General features: G+C 43.4%; 1 long non-coding RNA gene across 2 annotated transcripts; it reads left to right on the top strand.

Moving 5' to 3' along the window:
* The first annotated feature begins 22 nt into the window (after positions 1–22).
* On the top strand, positions 23–19,291 carry LOC111768028 (uncharacterized). Of its 2 annotated transcripts, none has more exons than XR_011426278.1 (5): positions 23–284; positions 420–1,285; positions 16,331–16,379; positions 17,925–18,029; positions 18,251–19,291. It is a non-coding gene; the product is annotated as an uncharacterized lncRNA (long non-coding RNA). The 2 variants fall into 2 exon arrangements; XR_011426279.1 differs by having other exon boundaries at positions 18,247–19,291.
* The last annotated feature ends 2,104 nt before the right edge of the window (positions 19,292–21,395 follow it).

The following is a 21,395-nucleotide window of genomic DNA, read 5'->3' as shown; positions in this document are numbered from 1 at the left end:
CGCCGCCCGCGTTTCCGAGTCCAGCCGGCCGGCGCACAGTTCCGGAGCCGAGGGAGGAAGTCCAGTCCCTGCCGCCAGGGTCCCGCTCGGCGCCCCGCGGCGCTCCCCGCCCCTCCTCCGCCCCTCCTGGGGGCCGCTCGGACGGCGCAGTCGTCTCCCCGCCCCCCTCCTCCTGAGAGGAGGAGGGGACCGGGAAAGAGGCGTCGCGTTCTCTCTCACAGCTGCGGGTCGCCCCACCTGGGGCACTTGTCTTTGGGGGATGGAATGCTCGCTAGAAAACCTAGGTGTGTTTGGAATAACGTAGCATTTAAAATAACAAGAAACATCTTTACAAATAACAAGAAAATAGCATTCAGTATTAAAATAATTATTTTCCGACTTTTTAGATGCTAAGCACACGTTTTTTATATTCTCACCAGGGATCCAACAGAGCTGCTGAAGAGGCAGCGATGTCGTAGGCCCCTGAGACGAGGATGAGACCATCGCAGTCCTGGGCGCCCCTCGTGGGCACAGATGTCGGTGTTAGGGCCCCCGCGGGTCGCCTCCGCAGGAGTGACCCGTCACGTTTGTTGTGAACGAATGAAAAGCTGGGAAGTATGGAGTAGGTCCTAGTAAAGAAAAGCTATAGGGAATGTGGAGGTAGGCTTTAATGAGTGTTTCCTCAAAGCTCTGGTAGAAATAGACGCCTGGTGGCTGGCGTTGAACAGGCTGGGGGCCTCCAAGGAGCCCTCAGGGAGGCAGTTACATCCAACACCCTAACAAAGGAGAGGAAAAGAAAAACCCCCTCAAAATGTCCCTCGGGTTTGACAAAGGGATCCCGGACAAAATGTGACTGTTAATTACGACAGAACTGAAAAGCAGAAGTAAAGTAAATCCCCCCAGGACGCCTGGGAACTGGGTGAACCCTCTTCCCTGGAAGCCAAGGAACCAACTGTTTGCAGAGGATCAGAAGGGATCAGCTCAGAAGCCCGGACCTGGCCTGGCACATAGAAGCCACCGAAGGGTCCTGTGCCAAGGACAAACAGGAACGCCCACCCAGTGGGCGGGCCGTCCGTGGTCCAGAACTGGCAGGCCACTGACAAATATCCTCTGAGTAAAACTAAGGAAGGACGTCAGCTATCATCAGGGGGACTTGTGTGCCCCAGAGCCTACAGGGTGCTCAGGGACTGCAAGAAGATCTTCCTTCCAGAAACATTCAGTGGCACCTCCCTTTCTCCGACACTCTGCCGGGCCATGGAATTGCAGAGAAGAATGGGAGGGGAGCCTTGCCCTGAAGAACTCACAGGTAGGAAAATAGGCACAGAACAGTGTAGAGAGAGTCACGGTGGGGACAGAGGGAATGCACACAGCCAACCATCGGTGCCTCGGGGGGGGGGGGGGGGGGGGGGGGTACTGAGAAAGCCTCACGTAACAGCTGTTACTTGACCAGGGCTTGAAAAATGAATGTGTTTGCCACGAGGTCAAGTAGGGGAGGGCATGTCTGGTGGATGGAACTGCTCTTATGACGTCGTGATTTAGGGGACGCCTCTGGAGATAAACTGCTCTGGATCAAATCCCATTCCTGCTGCTCGTTAGCTGTGTGACCTTGACCTTGGGCACGTTATGAATCTCAGTGAGCTTCAGTCTACTCAACTATAAAGTTGGGAAATCATAGTTCCTCCTTTATAGGTACTATCTGCTGTATATTTTGTTTAAGTACTTGGAACACACGTAAGCACTCAATAAATGTCACCTATTATTACTAAATGTACAGATTTCCTGGAGGTGAAACAATTCACATACACTCGCTCATATTTTAAACATTAAGCTCTTATTATCTACCAAATACTAAATATGTCAGAAGCATAGAAAGGGATATATGAAAGCAGTTGAGAGGGGATGGGAAGAGTCCCCTTGTGGGTACTGTGCACTGACCTCTCCCTTCCTGACCTGAGGCTCCTGCCTTTGCCTCCCAGTAGCCAAGTCAAATAGAAACCAAAAGGCAAAGGAGCAGTCTGCAGACGTCTGCCTCCCACACAGAGCAAGGTAGAGAAGATTGGAGAGGGGATCTGGAGGGGCCAGTGAAGAATATCCAGGACAGGTGTTAACAACTTCCTACTGTTGTTCATCTCTGGGTGCTCATCACCCCTTTTTGGAGTTGTGGGTTGAACTGTGTCCCCCAAAATCCATATGTTGAAGTCCTAATCCACAGTACCTCAGAACGGGACCTTATTTGGAAACAGGGTCATTGCAGATATAATCAGTTAAGTTAGCGAGATCATTAGGGTGGGCCCTAATCCAATGAGACTAGTGTCCTTATAAAAGGGAAATTTGGAGAAAGACATGCACACACGGAGAACACCATATGAAAATGGGAGTTATGCCACAAGCCAAGGCACTGCCAGAAGTTAGGAGAAAGGCCTGGAACAGATCCTTCTGCCTGCTGCCCTTAGAAGGAACCAACCCTACCAACACCTTGATCTCCGACTTCTAGCCTCTAGAACTGTGAGACGGTTTCTGCTGTTTAAGCCACATCGGTTGTGGGATTTTGTTATGGCAGTCCTAGCAAACAAATATAGTCGGCTCTCTAATCCTCTCCACATCTGTTCAGTAGCAAGTCCCTTGAACCATTCTGAGTTGGATTCTGTTTCCTCCCAGACCCTGACTGATGCCAGTAGTGCCCCCAGGAAACACAGTTCCTCAATATGGAGTTTGGCTGGGTTGCTCATGTATTTGTGCATGCATAGGGAGCAAAAAGGATGTGGTAACGTGTGGCCTACCGTGGCAGCAGGATTACTCACATTAGTACCGGTGGTGGTGTGAGGGGCAGATGGAGGACAAAGCTTTGGGGACTCTTGCTGCTGTTGCACTTCATTGCTATAGCAACAATGATAATTACAAAGATTGTAGAGTGAGATTACTGTTTCTAACTGCCCTTGAGAGTTTAAAAAAACAAAAAAAAAAAACGATAAGCTTGAAGCATTAAATTCCCATATGAAGGTACAGATGTGAAATTCAAAGACTTCTCTATCTGGTATATTCATGGGACAGACAAGGGTCATCTACAGATCCTCGATGTAATTGTTCAGTTTACAGAATTATTGCAAAGGTTAAGTACTCAACCTCAGCAACTTCTCCTGCTAAGAACAGGATGCTGATTGGGAAGTAGGATCATAGACTTGTGATGGGAATATTGGGCAGACGCAGACAAAGAGATAATTATGTGATGCCGTAGAGGTGTTAGCTCATGCTACAAGAGCAATCATATTGCAATCTCTTTTTTTTGGGGGGGGGGAAGATTAGCCCTGAGCTAACTACTGCCAGTCCTCCTCATTTTGCTGAGGAAGACAGGTCCTGAGCTAACATCCGTGCCCATCCTTCTCCACTCTATATGAGGGACGCCTACCACAGCATAGCTTTTGCCTAGTGGTGCCATGTCCGCACCCGGGATCCGAACTGGCGAACCCCAGGCCGCTGAGAAGTGGAATGTGCGCACTTAACCGCTGTGCCACTGAGCTGACCCCTCATACTGCAATCTAAAGTATCAAATCAATATGTTGTATACCTAAAACTTACACATTATATATCAGTTCTATGGCAAATTTTAAAAAAAGTTGGGTACAAAAAAAAAATGAGAGAGAGAAAATAACAGAATTAGAACAGAAATTGATAGAATTATCAAAAAATTATTAAAACAAATATGTAATAGAGAAAACAGGAAAACCCAAAAGTTGGATATTGAAAAATTAATATAGTCTCTTGTAAAACTGATCAATAGAGAGAGGAAGAAAGAGGGGAGAGTCAAAATAAAACTTCACAAATGCAAAATAAATCATTGCAGATTCTAGACATACTGAACAAACAATACTAATGTATTATTGATTTTTTTTTTTTAAAAAAAAGCTGAGCTCCCACATCCCAAGCCTTCCTTGCCCACAGAAGCAGCCGTCCTCCCCGGTGTGAGGAAGTTAGCCTCACCCACATGAAGACCTTTCAAGACTCCACCTGGGGCCTCTGCCTCCACGCGGATACCTAGTCTGCTCAGAACCTGCTCACACTGCACCTCGTCGAATCCAGGCCCATAATAAGAGTAAACTCCCAGCAGAGCCCAGAAAGAGAACTGCAGGGTCTGCTAGGGAGGAGGTGGAGATAGATTATACCCCAAGGGAGTTGGAAAATGTTGCTAATATGTGTTGAGAGGATGCTGAGGATCACATGTGGGAATGGAATCTAGAGTATTAAACCAAGGAGAAGGAAATATAAGTTTGGATTCAGCAAAATTTATGAATATGTATACACTCACCCAGGACTCATGATGTAATGCGTGATATTCAGCACCTGTGAGTGGCTCTAAAGTTTGATTCCTCGGTTTATTGAAGCCTGGATTTAACAATGGCCTATAGTCAATGAGATTGAGATGCCAGAACTTCCCAGGCATATTGTAGATAAGAAAAGTGTCTGAAGGCTTAGGAGATGGGAATGTTTGAGTGGATATATTATATGCAACCTTTTCAACCATCACCCCACAACCACACCATGCCCCTGGCCAACAGGGCCCAGAGAACGTCGTCATCAAGACATTAAGAAATGTAGGGAATTTCTTCTTCCAGTAATGGCAGCTAAAGACCAACCCTGTTGCTGAAAACAACCATAAAAGCTGAACAAAGTTTAAAAAAGATCTGTTTCAAGTCATGACAGAACTACTATGGTAGCAAGCATTTGAGGGACCAAATCTGGGGAGGTGAACCCAATAGATAGGCGTGGTTTTCCTTTTAAAGTATTTGCTGATTCCCAAGTGGCATCTGGGATACTAAGAAGCCAAGCAGAGCTTCTAGAAGTTTACAGGCCCAAAGAGACAAAAATTGAAGTTAGGCTCCCCAAAGTGTTACATTCTTAGAGTAGAGAGGAACCAGAAGAAGACAAGGCTTCACAAAGACTAAAGCTGCCCAGCCCACAAGCATCTCAGTGCCTGATTGACATATGATCTCTCCCATCCTAATTACCCGCCAGAAGCAAAAGTAAGTCCTAATCCTCCCAACAGATGATAATGCCATCCAGTGCCTCAATTTTTTTTTTCCTGTGATCTTTCATACACAGTATTCAGCATCAATACTTTACCAGGCATAATAAGAAACAAGACCATATGAATAAAAATCAAGAGAAAAAGAACAAAATCTCTTAGTGACAAATTCATGAAATAGCTATATTTTGGTGTTACAAGATGCAGAGTAGAACATATGTAGATAATAAATTCAAGAATTGAGATGAAAATATAGAGAATTTCAGCAAAGAACTAGAAAAAATATATATTTTTTTTAAAGGATCAAATGGAAATCCTAGAATAGAAAAAATACAATACCTGAAATTAAGAACTCTGTAGAGGGGCCAGCCTGGTGCCACAGCAGTTAAGTGTGCATGTTCCACTTTGGTGGCCCAGGGTTCACTGGTTCTGATCCTGGGTGCGGACATGGCACTGGTTGGCAAGCCATCCTGTTGTAGGCATCCCACATATAAAGTAGAAGAAGATGGGCATAGATGTTAGCTCAGGGCCAGTCTTCTTCAGCAGAATGAGGAGGATTGGCAGCAGATGTTAGCTCAGGGCTAACCCTCCAAAAAAAAAAAAAGGACTCTGCAGATGGGTATAACAGTAGATTACACAAAGTTAGAGCATTAGTGAACTGGAAGATTAATCAAAAGAAAATAGCCAGATATTTCTCCCAGGAAGATAAGCAAATGGACAACAAGCACATGAAGGGATGCTCAACATCATTAGCCATCAAGGAAATGCACATCAAAGCTACAACGAGATACCGCATTGACTCACCAGGATGGCTATAATTAGAAGAAAACACAGACAGTAACAAGTGTTGGTGAAATTGGAACTGTCATATGTTGCCAGTGAGAATGTAAATGGTGTAACCACTTTAGAAGACAGTTTGAAAGTTCTTCAGAAAGTTAAACATAGGGCCTGGCCCCGTGGCCAAGTGCTTAAGTTCACACGCTCTGCTTTGGAGGCCCAGGGTTTCACTGGTTCAGATCCTCGGCGTGGACATGGCACCACTCATCAAGCCATACTGAGGCAGGATCCCATATGCCACAACTAGAAGGACGCACAACTAAAAATATACAGCTATGCACCAGGGGCCTTTTGGAGAAAAAGGAAAACTAAAATCTTTAGGGAAAAAAAAAAAAGGTTAAACATAAAGTTACTATATGACCCAACAATACTACTCCTAGGTGTATATCCAAGAGAATTGAAAACCTATGTTCACATAAAAACTTGTACATGAATGTTCCTAGCATATTATTCATAATTGTTAAAAAGTGGAAACAACCCAAATGTCTGTCAGCTGAGGAATGGGTAAACAAAATGTATTCTATTCATACAATGGAATATTACTCAGCCACAAAAAGGAATGAAGTACTGGTGCATGCTACAATACAACACGGATGACTCTTGAAAACCACTATGCTAAATGAAAGAAGCCAGACACAGAGCCACACATTATGATTCCATTTATGTGAAATGTGCAGAATAGGCAAATCCATAGAGATGGAAAGTAGACTAGTGGTTGCCATGTGCTAGGAGGAGGGGTGAATGGGAGAACTGAGGAGTAACTGCTTAATGGGCACAGGATTTCCTTTGGAGTGAGGAAAATGTTTTGGAAAAACGTGGTGATGCTTGCACAACATTGTGAGTGCACTGAAGACCACTGAACTGTACACTTTACAAGGTCACTTGTAGAAAACGGATAGTATGTAAAGGATTCCTGTCCAAAGCAATGCAAATAAACTTTGGTCCATAGAGATACCCCCTAGAGGATGTTAATCAGTTTTGCATCTACCAGCAAATTCACTTCAGCATTCCTAAGTAATATCTCTATCTGTACCTATTTACCTGTTCTTCAAATTCTCCTTTGAACTAGTCTTGACGTTTTACTGGTTCCCTCATTAATTAATGAGTCGAACAAAATTGTTGGTCCATGTTCATTCTGTGTTTGCAATGAAAGTCCTGCTTTTAACTTTTTGAAAATTATGCTTTAGGAGTAAGAAGAAGGGGTACATGATTGGCAGGATGCTGAGATTATTTCCTTATAGAGGAAAGATGGAAATGGAGAGAGAAGTTAAGAGAAAAGGACCTTCAAAGATACGTGTGCTCCCCTACTAAATATACTCCTTGGTCCTGAGAAAAGATGCTAGTCCCTTACCCTAAGACCCTTGGCAAAGCACATCTAGAGAAGCAGGCCTGGTCTCCAGGACATGTCTCTGCTCCAAGAGCACCCAAACCCTGGTGACCATCTTGTCCTCACTCTGACTGGCAGTCCAAGAAAGAACATAGGAACACAGCACACAAGCATGCCCTACTGTGGATGATGAACGTTCAGAGGTGAAAGCACGCTACTCATTCCAAACTTCATTAACACCATTTGCTTGTGGTTAGGGTTAGGGACTAAGCTGTCAGTTGACTGACCAAACTGGCCATGGGTTTGGTAAGAAGACCCAAAAGTCTCTTCTCCAGGAGAGCAGGGAAACTGCACATACGAGTCTGTCCTTGGGATCATTGCTTCCACTCAGCAGTGGCCCTGGGCCAGGACCCCCTCCCCTCCACCCACAGCCCTGAGTCCTGGGTCCCTGCTGCAGCGGCCCAGCCTGCCCACGTCAGCCCCTCCTGACTTCATCTTATGCCCCTTACTCTTCACACATACAAAGGAAGAAAAATGGAAAGGAGAGAGAAATGGGGAAGAAAAACTGAATATTCTGAGACTTTGATCTGAAGCTAGAAAAAAATCCTAAGACAAGATTGTTCATTTCTGTTCACAATTAATGCCTTTAATTCCTAATAGAATTGTCGTTTGTGTTATCTATAAGCTTCCATTAGCTCCCAATTAGTTACTAAGTGTAACAGTTTTCAGTTTTTCATTGATTTAATTGTTTTAGTCCTTAAAGCAATATATGTTTTTGAAATTGCGTATTTCCTTTTGAGCACTATTTTCAAGTTCTCCTAGTTGGCATGACTTTTGGCTCACATTTCCAGCTTTAGGACTTGTCAAAATCATGACTTTTTGTCTCCTCTCATAGTACAAATGCATTGAAGGGTGGACTTATGACTTAGGGTATAGATTCTAGTCCTGTACCTGACAGTCCATTTGAACTTACTGTGCAGTGAAAGTCCCCTCGGTGCATATTCACACATTCCTGTTACAGTACCTTCCATCCAGTGGGTTCAAAGCCCTACTCAAAATCAGTCACAGAGCAAGTTCTAAGAGATTAGTTAAGTCAAAGAACATTTGTTGAGTATGTTCAACAGGCTGGCACTGTGCAAAATTCCTGGGATGCAAAGAAGAGTAAATCCTAGTTCTGCCTTCATATCTTACCAAGGGCACGTTCCCCCAGGGGAGAAAGGACACTGAAAGAGCACTGCTCTGCACTAAGGACTGTGCTGGCTGTATTTCCCAAAGGTATCTCACTTACTTCTCACCATAAATTTAAAAGGAAAGTAAAATTAGTCCCATTTTACAGATGAGAAAACTCAAACCCACAGAAACATTTAGTAACTTGCCAATATCACACATTAGACAATTGGCAGAACCAGGATTTGTTCCTAAGCTTTTTCTGAATCCCAAACCAATGCTTTTTCCATTAATGCACACTTTAAGTTGATTTCAGTCTTATTCATAGAAACAGAGTGACGTCGCTTTTTTTCTTATCATTACTTTCAGTGAAGATTAGAGCCATCACCCAAATTACATGGACTTCAAAGAAAGCAGACCTGGATGCAAAATTCCACTTCTCTTACTTCCCAGTCACACGACCACAGGCAAGTCCTTTAACCCCCTATGATCTCAATTTCTTCACCTGGATATATGTGTCTCACTGAGATATAAGGCCCTGGGCACGCCTGTGACATCTCCCTTCTCTGCTTGCAATTCTTAAATTGCTTTCAGATCGTGAAGGCTGGAGGACCTGCCCCAGCCTTCTCCCAAGCACAGGCGAGCACACAAGAGCAGAGGCCCCTGGACTAATTTCTCACTTCTAAACCCAGGGGAGGAGAATAGTAAGTCACAAATGATGACCTATCCACATTGATCCACTACTGAAAACAGACTTTAGTCACTTTGGTTCTATGTAACTAGTAGATTCTTTTTGGTAACTATCAGTAGCCACCACTGGTTTGACATAACTGAGGGCTGTAGGATTCCTTCCCCACCCCACCCCCCCGTACACTTAACAAAGGTTAAAATGGAAGCAAGTCACAGACCAAATTTTGCTGCACATTCAAGCGTATATTAAACATTTATTAGAAAGATAGCCCAATATATTCCTACACCCTGTCCTACAAGCTCTTGAAGTCTCAGGTCTCTGACCACACCTGGCATTAAATGTTAACTCCAGACAAAAATACGACCATATCCCAGAAGTAATTTCATGCTGGCGTCAGCCAAGCAGGATCCTCTGAGTCAGAAGTTGGACATAGGACCATTTAGTTCAAGCCTTAGATACCATTTCAGGGGGTGAGAGGTGAAGGGCTTACTAAATTTTGGCCAACCCACATTCTCAAACAAAACATTTCACAAGTAAAATCACTTTTCTAACATTCGTTAAGTAATGAACAAACTCTCTGCTGTTGACTGGAGAGAAAGACAGCTGAAATGTGGGCATTTGATTATACATGCCCCAACCAACCCTAAAGTATGTATTCATGATTAGGATTAGGGTGTCTGACCATGTCTCGAGGGTGTAGACTAAAACCAACTAGTCCACACATATGTGTCCCTTCATAACCCATGCTAAAGTATTTTAAAGCAAATTACCACCACCCGCCATCTGCCTTCCAGGGGTCACAGGACTCTACAGATCTGTGGCTTAGTTAGAACATGGTCATTAAAAGCACCCTCTTCAGGGACTGGTGCAGCAGAAGGGTCCCTGGAATCCCCTTTTGTAAGGAGAGTACACGGATCCTTCTGTAATCTAGGGCCGTTCATCTAAGCTCTGCTTGCATTTTTTCCTACGTCCGTACTTATGTAAAGAATGTTAACATGTTTGGAAAGAGTCCAACAAAATGCAGCCAGCGTCCAGCTCCTTAGAAATCCCTCTCCCGGGGGCTATGCAGCCTCAAACGGATCAGTCTCTTCTCGTCAAGAAACAAGGCAGAAGAATGAGGCCAAAAGAGACTGGAGAACTAGGGAGGGAAAAGTAAATCTTGTGTTTTCTTCTTAGCTCTTTTTGCATCTCATAAAAAGTTGTAATCTGAGAAATCGTGTCAAAGACAATGCTTGTGAGTCTGTACATGTGCCAAGGAAAATTACACAGTTAGGAAATGAGCTGCATCGTGTTCCAGATTCTTTCCCTATTTTACAACCAGTTTGTTTCGGTTCTTTATGACAGAGAACCCCTACTAATAACTCCCACAAAATAGATGATCCTTTAAAAATGCACCATAATAGTATGAAATCAAAAAGGACAAAACCTTGAAACACTCTCTAATTAGCTCTGAAAGATGGCTGAGCCACAGCTGATATAGTACCTGCATTCTATTTCAATAATAAGCTTCTTAAGGATTTTGATAAATTAAAAGGACCTTCATAAACTAGAACCTATTACACTATTTACAACTATTATACAAGTTACACTACTCTTTCTGAGAGCCCAAGATTTGACCTAAAAATGTTTTCTTTGCATGTTCAGCCACTGCTGGACCAATGAGAGTGGAGAACCTCCTCTTCTGGTGTGATTTCTGATTGTTACTCACTAGAACGTATTGTGAACCTCCCTCTTTCACTTCTTCATATCTTTTTTTTTTAAATATCCATAACCACCACAGTCTTCTTTTTTTTTTTTAAAGATTTTATTTTTTTCCTTTTTCTCCCCAAAGTCCCCTGGTACATAGTTGTATATTCTTCATTGTGGGTCCTTCTAGTTGTGGCATGTGGGACGCCACCTCAGCGTGGTTTGATGAGCAGTGCCATGTCCGCGCCCAGGATTTGAACCAATGAAACACTGGGCCACCTGCAGCGGAGCGCGCAAACTTAACCACTCGGCCACGGGGCCAGCTCTTGTTCATATCTTTTGATCTTAACGAGGGCCCGTTTCCAATGAAAAATAAAATTTAAGGACCCAGAGTGAAGCTTATAACCCAATGAACAAAAAAGACCTATGCTGAGGCACATCCTCCTCCTATCTAGAGCACCCAGGACAAACAGAAGAGCCTAGAACTCTCCAAGAGAAGAAACGGATCACAAACAGAAGGTCGGGAATCAGACCAATATTACGTTTCTCAACAATACCACTGGAAGGGAGGAGACAGTGGACAAAACCTTCAAAAATCTGAGGGAGTATGATTTTAGACCAGGAATTCTATACCCAGCCAAACTATTAATCAAATATGATATTTTAATCAAGTAAAGACATTTTCAGATATTTCAAAACCTTTACTTGCCAAATATACTTTCTCGGGAAATACTGAAGCATGTGAAAAGAGGGAGGGGGAGGAAATGGGAGCCAGGGAGTAGAGGACTCAACATAGGAGAGCCCAAGGGAGCCCTGAGGGTCCGGGCGGTCCCAGCACGACCGTCCTATGTGGCGCAGGCATTGGGGGCCGTGGGAGAGCTGTGAACTGGAGAGATTGTTGACAGAGAGGAACTGGATTGAGAGGAACTTGGCAGGTCTGGTGGAGAGTTTGAGAAAGAATTTGTGTTGAATACAGAAAAACTTAAGCAAATTTTTAAAATGAGGAAATGTTTAACATAAGGGGGATTAACTTTGACCAGGAAAGAAATGTAATCATATACAAATATGGCTTCACTGTGAACAGTGTTGTTCTAATCAAAATAACATGATCACTGAATGTTGGTATTAACTGAATACTGTATTATGACTGTGGTGGGAGAATGGAGGGCCAGTGTATGGCTTGGAGGAAAGGGAAGGATGTAAAATCCAAATTCTCATCTTTCATAATAGGAAGTTAATTGATAACATCTTACATTGAGTTAGGAGTATACACATATTGTTCAGAAATAAGGGAAGTAAATAGCAGAAGAAAAAACTGAGTTGAAAGAGGTTGTCTGTAGGGAGCAGGCATGAGGGCTGGGGAGGGGTGGAGCAAAGGGCTGTTGTTGTTTTAGCTATAAAGAATGATATGTCTTGTGAAATTATGTACTTTGGTAAGTATACATTTTTTAAAAAACTTTAAAGAGTGAGCAGGAATTAGGGAAATGAATAGACCGAGTTTTAAAAAATCACATTTAGAGATGGGAATGATTAATTTAATTCCAGATGGCTGAGGCCTATAATTTCCTCACTTTACCCACAAGAAGACACATAGCCAACCTTAAAGGATCTATTTCAGTTGCTGGGGACATGGGAAAATGGACTAACCAAAATCCACAGATTCCTTCCCATCACCCAATAACTACAAGGAAGGTTTGCCCCTGGGAGCGCCGATTCCCATTTGTCAGTTCTGAATGCTTGTAAACCCCCTTCCAAAGGGACTGGGCCTTGTTTTAGATGCTTGGAAATCAGCGAAAGAGATTACCAGGTGTTCCTGCACTTCAGCGTACTAGGCTTGGCATAATTGTCAGGGCTGTTTTACAAGTCTATAGGGACACAGGTTAACTTGTAGCTTTTTGTCTATTGGAAACACGCATTAACTTCTGTCCCATGGGACAGATAACCCCAAAGGTTATAATTTATAGCCCTGCTGGATATGTTCCAGTTCTGTATCTAAACCAGCAATGTATGTATGAAATTGCCAATATATACCTAGTTACACAAATGCTTGTAGCGTTTTATTAGTCACAGCATCTTAATTGTTCCCTCATTAGTTAAGGAGTTGGCTAAATCTTTGACATTTTCATCTTCTATTTGCAAGAGAGTCATGATCTTACCATTTTGAAAATTATACTTTAACGAAGAGTAAGTAAAATCTATATAAACATTTTTTAAAAACTCCTATTCTTGGAACTAGCCTTACAAACCCACACTTACAGAAATAAACACTTTTTTTTTTAAACAAAGCAACTAGGTAGAAGGAATTGAGTGGGTTTTATCTTCTTTCTTGTTCTGGTTGGAGGTGCCTGTTAGACTTAATCAGTCAACCAAAAAAAAAAAGTTTGCAAAGAGAGCCTTCTAGACTCATAGAATGGTCCAGTCTTCACAGCCATTACAAAATAAATGGAAATAAAATAAAATCTTTTTAAAAATAAAGGTTGGAGGCAGTGACTTCTCTTAGAGTGTAAAGGAAGACAAGATGATGCTCCAGGTTGGTGGGAAAGGCTTCTTCCCCAAGCAGGTGCCAGCTGGACCTGGGACTTGAAAGATGGGACAGGGAAAGAGGAGGGCACAGTGTGAGCAAAAGCACAGAGGCCTGGCTGAGGAAAGCCTGTCGGAGGATGGAGAGCTTGAGAGCACAACAAGGAGACTACACTCTCTCTATCCCATTCATTTGATAATTAACAATATATTAACTCATTTCATTCATTCAGTATCTTTTGGTATATTTTAGTCCATTTGGGCTGCTATAACAAAAATATCATAGACTGGGTGGCTTTTAAACAAAAGAAATTTATTTCTCATCGTTCTGGAGGCTGGGAAGTCCAAGATTAAGCTGCTGGCATATTTGATGTCTCGTGAGGACTCACGTCTTGGCCCGTGGACAGCAATCTTTTCACTGTGTTCCCACATGGCAGAAGGGGCGAAGGAGTTTTCTGGGGTCTCTTCTGTAAGGGCACCAATCCCCTTCATGAGGGTTCCACCTTCATGAACTAGTTACCTCCCAAAGGCCCCACCTCCTGTTACCATCGCTTTAGGGATTAGGTTTCAACAGATAAATTTTAGAGAGACAAAAACATTCAGTCTATAGCATTGTGCTTTTAAATTAGATTGTAAACATTTTTGTATTACTGTAAGTATTCTTATAAGAAAAAAAGATACCACAGACTGGTGCCTCAAACAGCAGGAATTTTTTTCTCACAGTTCTGGAGCTAGAAGTCCAAGATCAAGGTGCTGAGAGGTTGGTTTCTGGTGAGGTCTCTCTCCTTGACTTGCAGGTGGCTGCCTTCGCGCTGTGTCCTCACATGGACTTTTCTCCGTGTGCCTGGTGTCTCTTCCTCCTCTTATAAGGACACCAATCATATTGGGTTAGGGCACAGCCTAATCCTAATCATTTAACCTAATTACCTCCTCAAAAGTCCTATCTTCAAATACCGTCACATTCTGAGGTGTGCAAGGCGGTAAGACGTCAACATATACATTTTCGGGGTCACAATTCTGTCCATAACACATGATAAAAACTCAAACAGTACAAAATGATACACTTCGCAAAATACGTCTCCCAACCACACTGCCTCCAGTCCCATATCCTCGAATGCACGTTATCATTCACATTCTACATGCCTCTGAATGTAAGTTCTTTGAAAGCTGAGACCATGTGGCGTGACCTTTACAAAAGGGAGGGGTGGGCCACATGCTCAGGCCTGCAGAGGGAGGTGAGCACCAGACATGCCAGGCCAGCACTGCCTCTGGCCTCTGCCCTCTGCCCTCTCAGAATGCATGGGGCAGGGAGAAGAGGAGCACCTGGTGTCTGCTGACAATACACCTCTGGCTGCAGTTCTAGACAGAGAAAAAAACGGGGAGGAACCGTCATCCTACAGAACTCACACAGGGAAGCGGGAGAAAGACAGGGAAGCAACAAACAAACCACACCAAATTAAGTGGCCAAAGTGTGTAAACCTAGTGGACAAAAGAACATGTCGGTTACTGTGTTTACATTTTGAAAACTTCTTTAATTTGTAGATCTGCATAAAGTTGTTTTAATAAACAGCTTTATGAGATATAATTCACACGTCATAAAATTCACCTGTTTAAAGTATACAATCCAGTGGATTTTTGTATATTCACAAGGTTGTACAGTATTACTGCTATCTAATTTTAGAACATTTTCATCAAATATTCTAAAAGAGGGCCTGTGTCCATTAGAGTGAGTCCCATTCCGCGTTCCTCCCAGTCCCTGGCAACTGCCAATCTGCTTTCTATAGATTGGCCTATTCTGGACAATCCATATACATGGATTCACACAATATGTTGCCTTTCGGGTCTGGCTTCTTTCAATCAGCATAATGTTTTCAAGACTCACGCATGTTGCAGTGTATCAGTGCTTCATTCCTTTTTAGGGCCAAATGTTGTTGCATTATTTGGATATATACCATATTTTGTTTATCCGTTCATGAGTCAATGGACATTTGGGTTGTTTCCACTTTTTAGCTATTATGAATAATGCTGCTATGAATATTCATGTACAAATTTTTTTGTGGACATATGTTTTCAGTTCTCCTGGGCATATACTTAGGAGTGGAATTGCTGGGTCAAGTGGAAACTCTGTTTAACTTTTTGAGGAACTGTCAAACTGTTTTCCACAGCCACTCCGTTATCTCACATCTCTACCAGCAAAGTATAAGGGTTCCAATTTCTCCACATCTTACTAACAGTTGTTATAGTCTTTTTGATTATAGCCATCCTAGTTGATGTCAAGTGGTATTTCATTATGGTTTTGATTTACATTTTCCTGATGGCTACTGATGTTGAGTATCTTTTCAAGTGCTTATTGGTCATTTGGATAGCTTCTTTAGAAAACTATTCAGATCCATTGCTCGTCTTTATTTCTTTATTTTTTTATTTATTTTTATTTTTTTGAGGAAGATTAGCCCTGAGCTAACTGCTGCCAATCCTCCTCTTTTTGCTGAGGAAGACTGGCCCTGAGCTAACATCCATGCCCATCTTCCTCTACTTTATATGTGGGACACCTACCACAGCATGGTGTGCCAGAGGTGCCATGTCTGCACCTGGGATCTGAACTGGTGAACCCCGGGCTGCCAAAGCGGAACATGCGAACTTAACAACGGCACCACTGGGCCGGCCCCCATTGCTCATCTTTAAATTGGGCTGTCTTGGGCTAGCCCAGTTGCATAGTGGTTAAGTTTGTATGCTGTGCTTTGGCGGCCCAGGGTTTGCAGGTTCAGATCCCCAGCACGGACCTTTGCACTGCTCATCGGCCACATTATGACAATGTCCTACATACAAAATAGAGGAAGATTGGCATATATGTTAGCTCAGCAACAATCTTCCTCAAGCAAAAAGAGGAAGATTGGCAATAGATGTTATCTCAGGGCCAATCTTCCTCATCAAAATAAATAAATAAATAAAAAGTAAAAATAAATTGGGCTGTCTTTTTATTTTTGAGCTGTAATAGTTCTGTGTATTATATTCTAGATACATGTCTGTCTTAGTCTGCTCGGGTTGCCATAACAAAATACCACAGAATGGGCAGCTTAAACAACACAAATTTATTTTCTCACAGATCTGGAGGCTGGAAGTCCAAGATCAAGGTGCCAGCGGGATGGTTTCTGGTGAGACTTCTCTCCTTGGCTTGTAGACAGTGTCCTCATGGCCTTTCCTCTGTGCGCCTGCGTCGCTGTTGTTTCTTCCTTTTATAAGGACATCAGTCACATTGGATTAGGGCCCACCCTTATGATCTCATTTAACCTTAATTACCTCTTTAATAAAGGCTCTAGCTCAAACACAGTCACATTGGGGGTTAGGGCTTCAAAATATGAGTTTTGGGGGTACATAAGTCAGTCCATAACAAAGTCCTTTATCAGATGTATGATTTGCAAAAATTGTCTCCCATTGTGAGTATCTTTTTACGTTTTTTTAAAGATTTTATTTTTCCTTTTTCTCCCAAAGCTCCCCAGTACATAGTTGTGTATTTTTAGTTGTGGGTCCTTCTAGTTGTGGCATGTGGGACGCCACCTCAGCATGGCTTGATGAGCAGTGCCAAGTTGACACCCACGATTCGAACTGGCGAAACCCTGGGCCACCAAAGCAGAGCGAGGGAACTTCACCACTTGGCCATGGAGCCAGCCCCATCTTTTTACTGTTTTTAAAGTCTTTTGAAGCTGAACAAAAACAAAAGTTTTTAATCTTTATGATGTCCAGTTTATCTATTTTTTCTTTTTGTTCCTTATACTTTTGGAGTCATGTGTAAGAAACCATTGCCTAAATCCAAGATCATGAAGATTTATACCCATCTGTGCTTCTAAGAGTTCTATAGTTTTAACTCAGAGTTATGTCTTTGATCCATTTTGAGTTAATTTTTGTATATGGTATGAGGTAGGGGGTCCAACTTCATTTTCTTGTATGTAGATATCCAATTGCCCCAGAACAAATTTGTTGAAAAGACTATTGTTTCGCCATTAAATTGTCTTGGCACACTTGTTGAAAATCAATTGACCCTAAAGGTAAGAGTTTGTCCTTGAACTTTCAGTTCTCTTCCATTCATTTCTATGTTATGCTTATACCATACTACACTATCTTAATGGTTGCAGCTTTGTAGTCAGCTTTGAAATTGGAAAGTGTGAATCCTCCAACTTTGTTCTTCTTTTTCAAGATTGTTTTTGCTACTCTGTGTCTCTTGCATTTCCACCGAAATTTGAGATCAGCTTGTCAATTTCTGCAAAAAAGCTAGCTGGGATTTTGACGGGACTTTCGTTGAATAAGTAGATCGCCTCGGGTACCGTTGGTATCTTAACACTAAGTCTTCCTATCCATGAACATGTGATGTCTTTCCACTTATTTAGGTCTTTGATTTCTTTCAACAATATTTGTAGTTTTCAGCATACAGATCTTGCACTTCTCTTGTTAAATTTATTTCCAGGTATTTCATTGTTTTATGTACTAACCTAAATGGAATTTGCATAAACATTTTTTAATGGGATTATATTGCTAAGTGTTTATGGGAAATAGAGTTACAGTTTTAAAAGAAAAAAAAGTGGTTCCCTTATAGTCATAATCATTAAAAGTTCCCTGCAAAATCTCCCCTTTAGCTTTTCCTCACTTTGCTCTCATTTGCTTTTCTTTTCTGCCCACTCTTTGCCTGAATACGCTCACTTAAGACGTGTATGAACAAGCTCAAACCAGCCTCTCCAGAGTGAACAAAAGGAAAGGAAAGGGGAACAAAGAAGTGAGAAGAACAACTGTTTCTGTTTGCTTAACAGCCGGTAAGGGAGGCCTTTGTTCCCTAGCGTTGTGCACATGAACTGCACCGTCTATGACATCATATTCCAAGCTTCTTCCTTGAAAAAAAGTCATGGAATAAAATTGCCTAAACAGAAACTTTTGAGAAACATGCTTGCAGAAGTCAAGGACTTTCTGGGATTTGCATTAATGCTGTATTGTCCTGCTGATTTTTTCTTTTCTTTTCTTTTCTTTTTTGAGGAAGATTAGCCCTGAGCTAACATCTGCTGCCAATCTTCCTCTTTTCGCTGAGGAAGACTGGCCCTGAGCCAACATCCGTGCCCATCTTCCTCCACCTTATATGTGGGACACCTACCACAGCATGACTTGTCAAGTGATGCCATGTCTGTACCCGGGATCCGAACTGGCAAACCCCGGGCCACTGAAGCAGAACGTGCGCACTTAACCGCTGCGCCACAAGGCCAGCCCCCTGGTGACTTTTAATTACGGCCAAGGCTGACCTTGAGCAGAGGAGAGAAGGCTGCCATCCGTGCAGCCTGTTTTCGTGGACTTAAAGAACTTCCTGCTTGGTCATTTATATCCTTTCCCTGATACAGCTTGCTACATACAGACCCCAACTTCTGGAATTAGAGGTTGATTCCTTTGGCTCGAGCCCAGAGTTAAATTGCAGCTACCTCTGGGGTGGGTTGTTTAGTAAACCTTAGAAGTGCTTTACACCTGCGTGTATATACTCCTCAGATCAAGTCTCTAGAGCATTGTCTGATAGAGAAAGGGGCAGGAGGAATCTGACCGTGAGCAGGGCACAGGGTTTGCCAGGACAGAGCAAACTTACTCATTTTATCCAAAACACCTGGTCTGATCCTGACCGTAACCCACTTGTCAGATCACGCTCGAGGTATAGAGGACAATGCAAGCACTTGATTTAAATCATTAGATCCAGCTTCCTCCTCCTCACATTTCGCTGTTGACGAGCAACACTTCTAGCCAGAACTAAATGTCTACAGTCTTGTCTTTCTTGGCCACCCGTGTATTAAGTACAAAGAAACCACAAAATGGCCTAACGAGAAAGAAGAGGACGAAGTTAGACAGTCGGCAACCTCGGTCTCCTGATACGTGAGGGCTGACTGCTTTAAAAGAGTCAAGACTGGATTTCTTGCAGTTTTATGTTGCAATCCAGGTGTGTGGTGCTATAAATCAAACCACTTCTTACCCGTATGCTAAACCAAAATGTCACAAGCCTCCTAAATAATGTGCAATGTGGAAATAACATCTAGATGTAACTCCATGCTTGTCCAAGGTGTCGTTCTTCTGCTATGTTCACCAAAATTCCAACACCAAAATTTATCTCCAACCACTAATATAACTTCAGGAAAAGGCCAGGCAAACTTGTAGGTAAAAGAAAAGCAGAAAGCCCCCAAAAGTGCTCTAGGCTTGAATCTTTTTTTCTTTTAAGATTTTATTTTTTTCCTTTTTCTCCCCAAAGCCCCCTAGCACATAGCTGTATATTCTTCGTTGTGGGTCCTTCTAGTTGTGGCATGTGGGACGCTGCCTCAGCGTGGTTTGATGAGCAGTGCCATGTCTGCGCCCAGGATTCGAACCAACGAAACACTGGGCCGCCTGCAGCGGAGTGTGAGAACTTAACCACTCGGCCACGGGGCCAGGCCCTGGGCTTGAATCTTTAACATTGTTTCCTGTGTTACCTTAGCTGAGATGTGTATGAGGGTTTTGTCCATCAGAGTCGTCTAAGGCTGCGTCCTGTCCAGGATATCCTGAGAACTCTCTCTTAGCTAACAGATTTGTGGTTTTCATCACCGTGAGGCTGGGCTTTATCTTCTTTGACAATCACAAAAATAGCATTTTAGTGCCACTAATGGGAAAGCTATTTCTTGCGTGTGCTTTCTTTAACTGGACATATAGCACAATTATCCTAATACCTTCACAGAAGTACTTGACTTTCAAAACAGAGCCACAGGAAGCTCACACTTGATCCAAAGAAATAAACTTCGAATGCGGTCCCAGTCCTTCTGACTCCATGCTCTCACATCCCTGGGAGATGCGGGAGGGGCAGTCCTCAGAGTGAAAGGCTGGCCCTCCTGGGAAGTTTGGAGAATTCTGAGGGGTCGTGGACACACAGGAGTTATCTGAACTCTGGGACCTAGTTTTCCCTTCAGATGTCCCCGTTTTGATTAAAGCCATCATTATCTACCAAGGCAGAGACCGCGGGCTGTCCACCAAATCCAGTCCTCCCTTCTTCCTGGACTCAAGGCTATTTCCCAGCCTCCTTTGTACCCTGGAGTGGCCATGAGCCCAAGTGCTCACCAGTGGAAGTGAGAAGGAGTGATGGGGGCCATTTCCAGGCCTGGACTGTAAAGGTTCCATGCCTTTTCCCCCTTCCTTCTAGTTGGATGGTACCAACCTGGACCTCTTTGGAAGCCATGTACGGGAAATGGCAGGGCGACCATCCCCCTGGGTGACTGTGTGGAGCAGAGCCCTGTCTGACCCCTATGTGGGACTGTTAGTGAGAGAGAACTATCTTTCTGCCTTGAGCCGTTGCATGGGCCTCTTGTCACGGCAGTTTAGCCTTTTACTGGATCAGTGACATCCTACTCATCATTAACTTTAGTGTTCACCCTCCTTAGTATTTCCCACCTCCTCCTCTCTCTACCTCTGTTGCCACTGCCCCTGTCGTCTCTTATCTGGATGGTCACAACAGCCTCCTGACTGGGAGGTAGATGCTGTGTTCACGCCACTCGGAGACGCGGAGCCCTGCACACGCGGCCCCGGCTTTGCTGAGCTCATCGCCCTCACACTGCTGTTTCCTCCGCCAGAAAGGTCCACTTCTCTCCCCAACCCTTCATCTCCTTTACCTCTGGCAAACTCCTGCTCGTCCTCAGCTTTATGGGAAGCTTCCTCTGATAGCCTAGAACTCTCACATGTGGTTGTCACTGTCTTGTCAGCTCCTGGAAGCAGGTCTGTGTTCTAGTCACTTCTCTCCCCACTGCCTCACCTGGTGGTGCCCTCTGCAGGTGTTTAATGAATGAATCAGTGAATGAGTGACAGTTTCTGAGCACGCTAACAGTCCCATTTGATGCTACCATCTGAAGTCAGGGCTCTCTCCTCCAAAGGCTGTCCCTCTGGCTTTGGCCACTGCCCCTCTGTTTTCACTGCAATGCCAGAAGTTTCTTCTGTTACTTTAAGTGCACAAATGATAAAATTAGGAGAGCTTTACGTGCAGAGCTGTTAACCACTTAAGTTCCCCCATGCAGGGTCATCCGCACTTCCCCTGGTCTGGTCTTAGTTCCCTCGGCTCCTCATACACTCAGAGGCTAGGATGGGAGGAAAAGGCAGTCTGACTGCACAGAAGGTCTGAAACGTGGTGCATTTTCCAG

Source organism: Equus caballus, chromosome 15 (assembly GCF_041296265.1).
Source record: "Equus caballus isolate H_3958 breed thoroughbred chromosome 15, TB-T2T, whole genome shotgun sequence".
NCBI lineage: Eukaryota > Metazoa > Chordata > Mammalia > Perissodactyla > Equidae > Equus > Equus caballus.
Note: the sequence above shows the minus strand (reverse complement) of the source record. Positions and strands in the feature narration are given on the sequence as shown.